Consider the following 11253-nt stretch of genomic DNA (forward strand, 5'->3'; position numbering starts at 1 on the left):
AACACACACACATAAACACAAACAAAACACGCTGATCATCACACACACACTCACACAGAACACACACACATAAACACAAACAAAACACGCTGATCATCACACACACTCACACAGAACACACACACATAAACACAAACAAAACATGCTGATCATCACACACACACTCACTCAAAACACACACACATAAACACAAACAAAACACGCTGATCATCACACACACACTCACACAGAACACACACACATAAACACAAACAAAACACGCTGATCATCACACACACACTCACACAGAACACACACACATAAACACAAACAAAACACGCTGATCATCACACACACTCACACAGAACACACACACATAAACACAAACAAAACATGCTGATCATCACACACACACTCACTCAAAACACACACACATAAACACAAACAAAACACGCTGATCATCACACACACACTCACACAGAACACACACACATAAACACAAACAAAACACGCTGATCATCACACACACACTCACACAGAACACACACACATAAACACAAACAAAACACGCTGATCATCACACACACTCACACAGAACACACACACATAAACACAAACAAAACATGCTGATCATCACACACACACTCAAAACACACACACATAAACACAAACAAAACACGCTGATCATCACACACACACTCAAAACACACACACATAAACACAAACAAAACACGCTGATCATCACACACACACTCACACAGAACACACACACATAAACACAAACAAAACACGCTGATCATCACACACACACACACTCAAAACACACACACATAAACACAAACAAAACACGCTGATCATCACACACACACTCACACAGAACACACACACATAAACACAAACAAAACACGCTGATCATCACACACACACACACTCAAAACACACACACATAAACACAAACAAAACACGCTGATCATCACACACACACTCACACAGAACACACACACATAAACACAAACAAAACACGCTGATCATCACACACACACACACACTCAAAACACACACACAAACACAAACAAAACACGCTGATCATCACACACACACACACACTCAAAACACACACACAAACACAAACAAAACACGCTGATCATCACACACACACACACACAGAACACACACACATAAACACAAACAAAACACGCTGATCATCACACACACACACACACTCAAAACACACACACATAAACACAAACAAAACACGCTGATCATCACACACACACACACACTCAAAACACACACACATAAACACAAACAAAACACGCTGATCATCACACACACACACACACTCAAAACACACACACATAAACACAAACAAAACACGCTGATCATCACACACACACACACACTCAAAACACACACACAAACACAAACAAAACACGCTGATCATCACACACACACACACTCAAAACACACACACATAAACACAAACAAAACACGCTGATCATCACACACACACACACACTCAAAACACACACACATAAACACAAACAAAACACGCTGATCATCACACACACACACACTCAAAACACACACACATAAACACAAACAAAACACGCTGATCATCACACACACACTCACACAGAACACACACACATAAACACAAACAAAACACGCTGATCATCACACACACACTCAAAACACACACACATAAACACAAACAAAACACGCTGATCATCACACACACACTCACACAGAACACACACACATAAACACAAACAAAACACGCTGATCATCACACACACACACACACTCAAAACACACACACATAAACACAAACAAAACACGCTGATCATCACACACACACTCACACAGAACACACACACATAAACACAAACAAAACACGCTGATCATCACACACACACTCACACAGAACACACACACATAAACACAAACAAAACACGCTGATCATCACACACACACACACTCAAAACACACACACATAAACACAAACAAAACACGCTGATCATCACACACACACACACTCAAAACACACACACATAAACACAAACAAAACACGCTGATCATCACACACACACTCACACAGAACACACACACATAAACACAAACAAAACACGCTGATCATCACACACACACACACACTCAAAACACACACACATAAACACAAACAAAACACGCTGATCATCACACACACACACACTCAAAACACACACACATAAACACAAACAAAACACGCTGATCATCACACACACACACACTCAAAACACACACATATAAACACAAACAAAACACGCTGATCATCACACACACACACTCAAAACACACACACAAACACAAACAAAACACGCTGATCATCACACACACACACACACTCAAAACACACACACATAAACACAAACAAAACACGCTGATCATCACACACACACACACTCAAAACACACACACATAAACACAAACAAAACACGCTGATCATCACACACACACACACACTCAAAACACACACACATAAACACAAACAAAACACGCTGATCATCACACACACACACACTCAAAACACACACACATAAACACAAACAAAACACGCTGATCATCACACACACACTCACACAGAACACACACACATAAACACAAACAAAACACGCTGATCATCACACACACACACACACACTCAAAACACACACACATAAACACAAACAAAACACGCTGATCATCACACACACACACACACTCAAAACACACACACAAACACAAACAAAACACACTGATCATCACACACACACACACTCAAAACACACACACATAAACACAAACAAAACACGCTGATCATCACACACACACACACACTCAAAACACACACACATAAACACAAACAAAACACGCTGATCACACACACACTCACACAGAACACACACACATAAACACAAACAAAACACGCTGATCATCACACACACACACACTCAAAACACACACACATAAACACAAACAAAACACGCTGATCATCACACACACACTCACACAGAACACACACACATAAACACAAACAAAACACGCTGATCATCACACACACACACACTCAAAACACACACACATAAACACAAACAAAACACGCTGATCATCACACACACACACACACTCAAAACACACACACATAAACACAAACAAAACACGCTGATCATCACACACACACTCACACAGAACACACACACATAAACACAAACAAAACACGCTGATCATCACACACACACACACACACTCAAAACACACACACACATAAACACAAACAAAACACGCTGATCATCACACACACTCACACAGAACACACACACATAAACACAAACAAAACACGCTGATCATCACACACACACTCACACAGAACACACACACATAAACACAAACAAAACACGCTGATCATCACACACACACACACACTCAAAACACACACACATAAACACAAACAAAACACGCTGATCATCACACACACACTCACACAGAACACACACACATAAACACAAACAAAACACGCTGATCATCACACACACACACACTCAAAACACACACACAAACACAAACAAAACACGCTGATCATCACACACACACACACTCAAAACACACACACATAAACACAAACAAAACACGCTGATCATCACACACACACTCACACAGAACACACACACATAAACACAAACAAAACACGCTGATCATCACACACACACACACACTCAAAACACACACACATAAACACAAACAAAACACGCTGATCATCACACACACACACACACTCAAAACACACACACAAACACAAACAAAACACGCTGATCATCACACACACACACACACTCAAAACACACACACATAAACACAAACAAAACACGCTGATCATCACACACACACACACTCAAAACACACACACAAACACAAACAAAACACGCTGATCATCACACACACACACACACTCAAAACACACACACATAAACACAAACAAAACACGCTGATCATCACACACACACACACACACTCAAAACACACACACATAAACACAAACAAAACACGCTGATCATCACACACACACACACACTCAAAACACACACACAAACACAAACAAAACACACTGATCATCACACACACACACACACACTCAAAACACACACACATAAACACAAACAAAACACGCTGATCATCACACACACACACACACTCAAAACACACACACATAAACACAAACAAAACACGCTGATCATCACACACACACACACACACTCAAAACACACACACATAAACACAAACAAAACACGCTGATCATCACACACACACTCACACAGAACACACACACATAAACACAAACAAAACACGCTGATCATCACACACACACACACACACTCAAAACACACACACATAAACACAAACAAAACACGCTGATCATCACACACACACACACACTCAAAACACACACACAAACACAAACAAAACACGCTGATCATCACACACACACACACACTCAAAACACACACACATAAACACAAACAAAACACGCTGATCATCACACACACACTCACACAGAACACACACACAAACACAAACAAAACACGCTGATCATCACACACACACTCACACAGAACACACACACATAAACACAAACAAAACACACTGATCATCACACACACACACTCAAAACACACACACATAAACACAAACAAAACACGCTGATCATCACACACACACACACTCAAAACACACACACATAAACACAAACAAAACACGCTGATCATCACACACACACACACACACACACAGAACACACACACATAAACACAAACAAAACACGCTGATCATCACACACACACACACACACACACAGAACACACACACAAACACAAACAAAACACGCTGATCATCACACACACACTCACACAGAACACACACACATAAACACAAACAAAACACGCTGATCATCACACACACTCACACAGAACACACACACATAAACACAAACAAAACACGCTGATCATCACACACACACACACAGAACACACACACATAAACACAAACAAAACACGCTGATCATCACACACACACTCACACAGAACACACACACATAAACACAAACAAAACACGCTGATCATCACACACACACACACTCAAAACACACACACATAAACACAAACAAAACACGCTGATCATCACACACACACTCACACAGAACACACACACATAAACACAAACAAAACACGCTGATCATCACACACACACTCACACAGAACACACACACATAAACACAAACAAAACACGCTGATCATCACACACACACACACTCAAAACACACACACATAAACACAAACAAAACACGCTGATCATCACACACACACACACTCAAAACACACACACATAAACACAAACAAAACACGCTGATCATCACACACACACACACTCAAAACACACACACATAAACACAAACAAAACACGCTGATCATCACACACACACACACTCAAAACACACACACATAAACACAAACAAAACACGCTGATCATCACACACACACTCACACAGAACACACACACATAAACACAAACAAAACACGCTGATCATCACACACACACTCACACAGAACACACACACATAAACACAAACAAAACACGCTGATCATCACACACACACTCAAAACACACACACATAAACACAAACAAAACACGCTGATCATCACACACACACTCAAAACACACACACATAAACACAAACAAAACACGCTGATCATCACACACACACTCAAAACACACACACATAAACACAAACAAAACACGCTGATCATCACACACACACTCACACAGAACACACACACATAAACACAAACAAAACACGCTGATCATCACACACACACACACTCAAAACACACACACATAAACACAAACAAAACACGCTGATCATCACACACACACTCACACAGAACACACACACATAAACACAAACAAAACACGCTGATCATCACACACACACTCAAAACACACACACAAACACAAACAAAACACGCTGATCATCACACACACACACACTCAAAACACACACACATAAACACAAACAAAACACGCTGATCATCACACACACACACACTCAAAACACACACACATAAACACAAACAAAACACGCTGATCATCACACACACACTCAAAACACACACACATAAACACAAACAAAACACGCTGATCATCACACACACACTCACACAGAACACACACACATAAACACAAACAAAACACGCTGATCATCACACACACACTCACACAGAACACACACACATAAACACAAACAAAACACGCTGATCATCACACACACACACACACTCAAAACACACACACATAAACACAAACAAAACACGCTGATCATCACACACACACACACTCAAAACACACACACACATAAACACAAACAAAACACGCTGATCATCACACACACACTCACACAGAACACACACACATAAACACAAACAAAACACGCTGATCATCACACACACACTCACACAGAACACACACACATAAACACAAACAAAACACGCTGATCATCACACACACACACACACTCAAAACACACACACATAAACACAAACAAAACACGCTGATCATCACACACACACACACACTCAAAACACACACACATAAACACAAACAAAACACGCTGATCATCACACACACACTCACACAGAACACACACACATAAACACAAACAAAACACGCTGATCATCACACACACACTCACACAGAACACACACACATAAACACAAACAAAACACGCTGATCATCACACACACTCACACAGAACACACACACATAAACACAAACAAAACACGCTGATCATCACACACACACACACAGAACACACACACATAAACACAAACAAAACACGCTGATCATCACACACACACTCACACAGAACACACACATATAAACACAAACAAAACACGCTGATCATCACACACACACTCACACAGAACACACACACATAAACACAAACAAAACACGCTGATCATCACACACACACACACTCAAAACACACACACATAAACACAAACAAAACACGCTGATCATCACACACACACACACAGAACACACACACATAAACACAAACAAAACACGCTGATCATCACACACACACTCACACAGAACACACACATATAAACACAAACAAAACACGCTGATCATCACACACACACACACAGAACACACACACATAAACACAAACAAAACACGCTGATCATCACACACACACACACAGAACACACACACATAAACACAAACAAAACACGCTGATCATCACACACACACTCACACAGAACACACACATATAAACACAAACAAAACACGCTGATCATCACACACACACACACAGAACACACACACATAAACACAAACAAAACACGCTGATCATCACACACACACTCACACAGAACACACACATATAAACACAAACAAAACACGCTGATCATCACACACACACTCACACAGAACACACACACATAAACACAAACAAAACACGCTGATCATCACACACACACTCACACAGAACACACACACAAACACAAACAAAACACGCTGATCATCACACACACACACACTCAAAACACACACACATAAACACAAACAAAACACGCTGATCATCACACACACACACACTCAAAACACACACACATAAACACAAACAAAACACGCTGATCATCACACACACACACACACTCAAAACACACACACATAAACACAAACAAAACACGCTGATCATCACACACACACACACTCAAAACACACACATAAACACAAACAAAACACGCTGATCATCACACACACACTCACACAGAACACACACACATAAACACAAACAAAACACGCTGATCATCACACACACACTCACACAGAACACACACACATAAACACAAACAAAACACGCTGATCATCACACACACACACACACAGAACACACACACATAAACACAAACAAAACACGCTGATCATCACACACACACTCACACAGAACACACACATATAAACACAAACAAAACACGCTGATCATCACACACACACTCACACAGAACACACACACATAAACACAAACAAAACACGCTGATCATCACACACACACTCACACAGAACACACACACATAAACACAAACAAAACACGCTGATCATCACACACACACACACTCAAAACACACACACATAAACACAAACAAAACACGCTGATCATCACACACACACACACACACACAGAACACACACACATAAACACAAACAAAACACGCTGATCATCACACACACACTCACACAGAACACACACACATAAACACAAACAAAACACGCTGATCATCACACACACACTCACACAGAACACACACACATAAACACAAACAAAACACGCTGATCATCACACACACACACACTCAAAACACACACACAAACACAAACAAAACACGCTGATCATCACACACACACTCACACAGAACACACACATATAAACACAAACAAAACACGCTGATCATCACACACACACTCACACAGAACACACACACATAAACACAAACAAAACACGCTGATCATCACACACACACACTCAAAACACACACACATAAACACAAACAAAACACGCTGATCATCACACACACACTCAAAACACACACACATAAACACAAACAAAACACGCTGATCATCACACACACACACACACTCAAAACACACACACATAAACACAAACAAAACACGCTGATCATCACACACACACTCACACAGAACACACACACATAAACACAAACAAAACACGCTGATCATCACACACACACACACACTCAAAACACACACACATAAACACAAACAAAACACGCTGATCATCACACACACACTCACACAGAACACACACACATAAACACAAACAAAACACGCTGATCATCACACACACACTCACACAGAACACACACACATAAACACAAACAAAACACGCTGATCATCACACACACACACACACTCAAAACACACACACATAAACACAAACAAAACACGCTGATCATCACACACACACTCACACAGAACACACACACATAAACACAAACAAAACACGCTGATCATCACACACACACACACTCAAAACACACACACATAAACACAAACAAAACACGCTGATCATCACACACACACTCACACAGAACACACACACATAAACACAAACAAAACACGCTGATCATCACACACACACTCACACAGAACACACACACATAAACACAAACAAAACACGCTGATCATCACACACACACACACACTCAAAACACACACACATAAACACAAACAAAACACGCTGATCATCACACACACACTCACACAGAACACACACACATAAACACAAACAAAACACGCTGATCATCACACACACACACACTCAAAACACACACACATAAACACAAACAAAACACGCTGATCATCACACACACACTCACACAGAACACACACACATAAACACAAACAAAACACGCTGATCATCACACACACACTCACACAGAACACACACACATAAACACAAACAAAACACGCTGATCATCACACACACACTCACACAGAACACACACACATAAACACAAACAAAACACGCTGATCATCACACACACACACTCAAAACACACACACACATAAACACAAACAAAACACGCTGATCATCACACACACACACTCAAAACACACACACACATAAACACAAACAAAACACGCTGATCATCACACACACACACACTCAAAACACACACACATAAACACAAACAAAACACGCTGATCATCACACACACACTCACACAGAACACACACACATAAACACAAACAAAACACGCTGATCATCACACACACACTCACACAGAACACACACACATAAACACAAACAAAACACGCTGATCATCACACACACACACACACTCAAAACACACACACATAAACACAAACAAAACACGCTGATCATCACACACACACTCACACAGAACACACACACATAAACACAAACAAAACACGCTGATCATCACACACACACACACTCAAAACACACACACATAAACACAAACAAAACACGCTGATCATCACACACACACTCACACAGAACACACACACATAAACACAAACAAAACACGCTGATCATCACACACACACTCACACAGAACACACACACATAAACACAAACAAAACACGCTGATCATCACACACACACTCACACAGAACACACACACATAAACACAAACAAAACACGCTGATCATCACACACACACTCACACAGAACACACACACATAAACACAAACAAAACACGCTGATCATCACACACACACACACACTCAAAACACACACACATAAACACAAACAAAACACGCTGATCATCACACACACACACACACTCAAAACACACACATATAAACACAAACAAAACACGCTGATCATCACACACACACTCACACAGAACACACACACATAAACACAAACAAAACACGCTGATCATCACACACACACTCACACAGAACACACACACATAAACACAAACAAAACACGCTGATCATCACACACACACTCACACAGAACACACACACATAAACACAAACAAAACACGCTGATCATCACACACACACACACACTCAAAACACACACACATAAACACAAACAAAACACGCTGATCATCACACACACACTCACACAGAACACACACACATAAACACAAACAAAACACGCTGATCATCACACACACACTCACACAGAACACACACACATAAACACAAACAAAACACACACTAATCACCAACACATAATAAAAACATAAAATGTAATCAATTATTAATTAAATGAATCATTTTGTTAAAATTGGAATGTTTTTTCAGACACATTAAGATAGATAGATAGATAGATAGATAGATAGATAGATAGATAGATAGATAGATAGATAGATAGATAGATAGATCACAGCAGTTCAACAGACAGTTAACATGCAATTATTTAGCCTAAAAATAGAAAGAAAGAATGTGAAGGAAAGAAAGAAATTTAAAAAAGACAAATAGTAATACACTAATAGCAATACAAATAGTAAAAGAAAGTAAAATTATATAAAATTATAAAATATTGCACATTGGAACATCACTGTAATGTGGTGTTGTAAAGTCTGACCGCCGCTGGTATGAATGACCTGAGGTAGCGCTCCTTCCTACACTGGGGGTGTAGCAGTCTGCTGCTGAAGGAGCTACACAGGAGCTCCACAGTCCCATACAGGGGGT

This window comes from Hemibagrus wyckioides, linkage group LG19 (assembly GCF_019097595.1).
Source record: "Hemibagrus wyckioides isolate EC202008001 linkage group LG19, SWU_Hwy_1.0, whole genome shotgun sequence".
NCBI lineage: Eukaryota > Metazoa > Chordata > Actinopteri > Siluriformes > Bagridae > Hemibagrus > Hemibagrus wyckioides.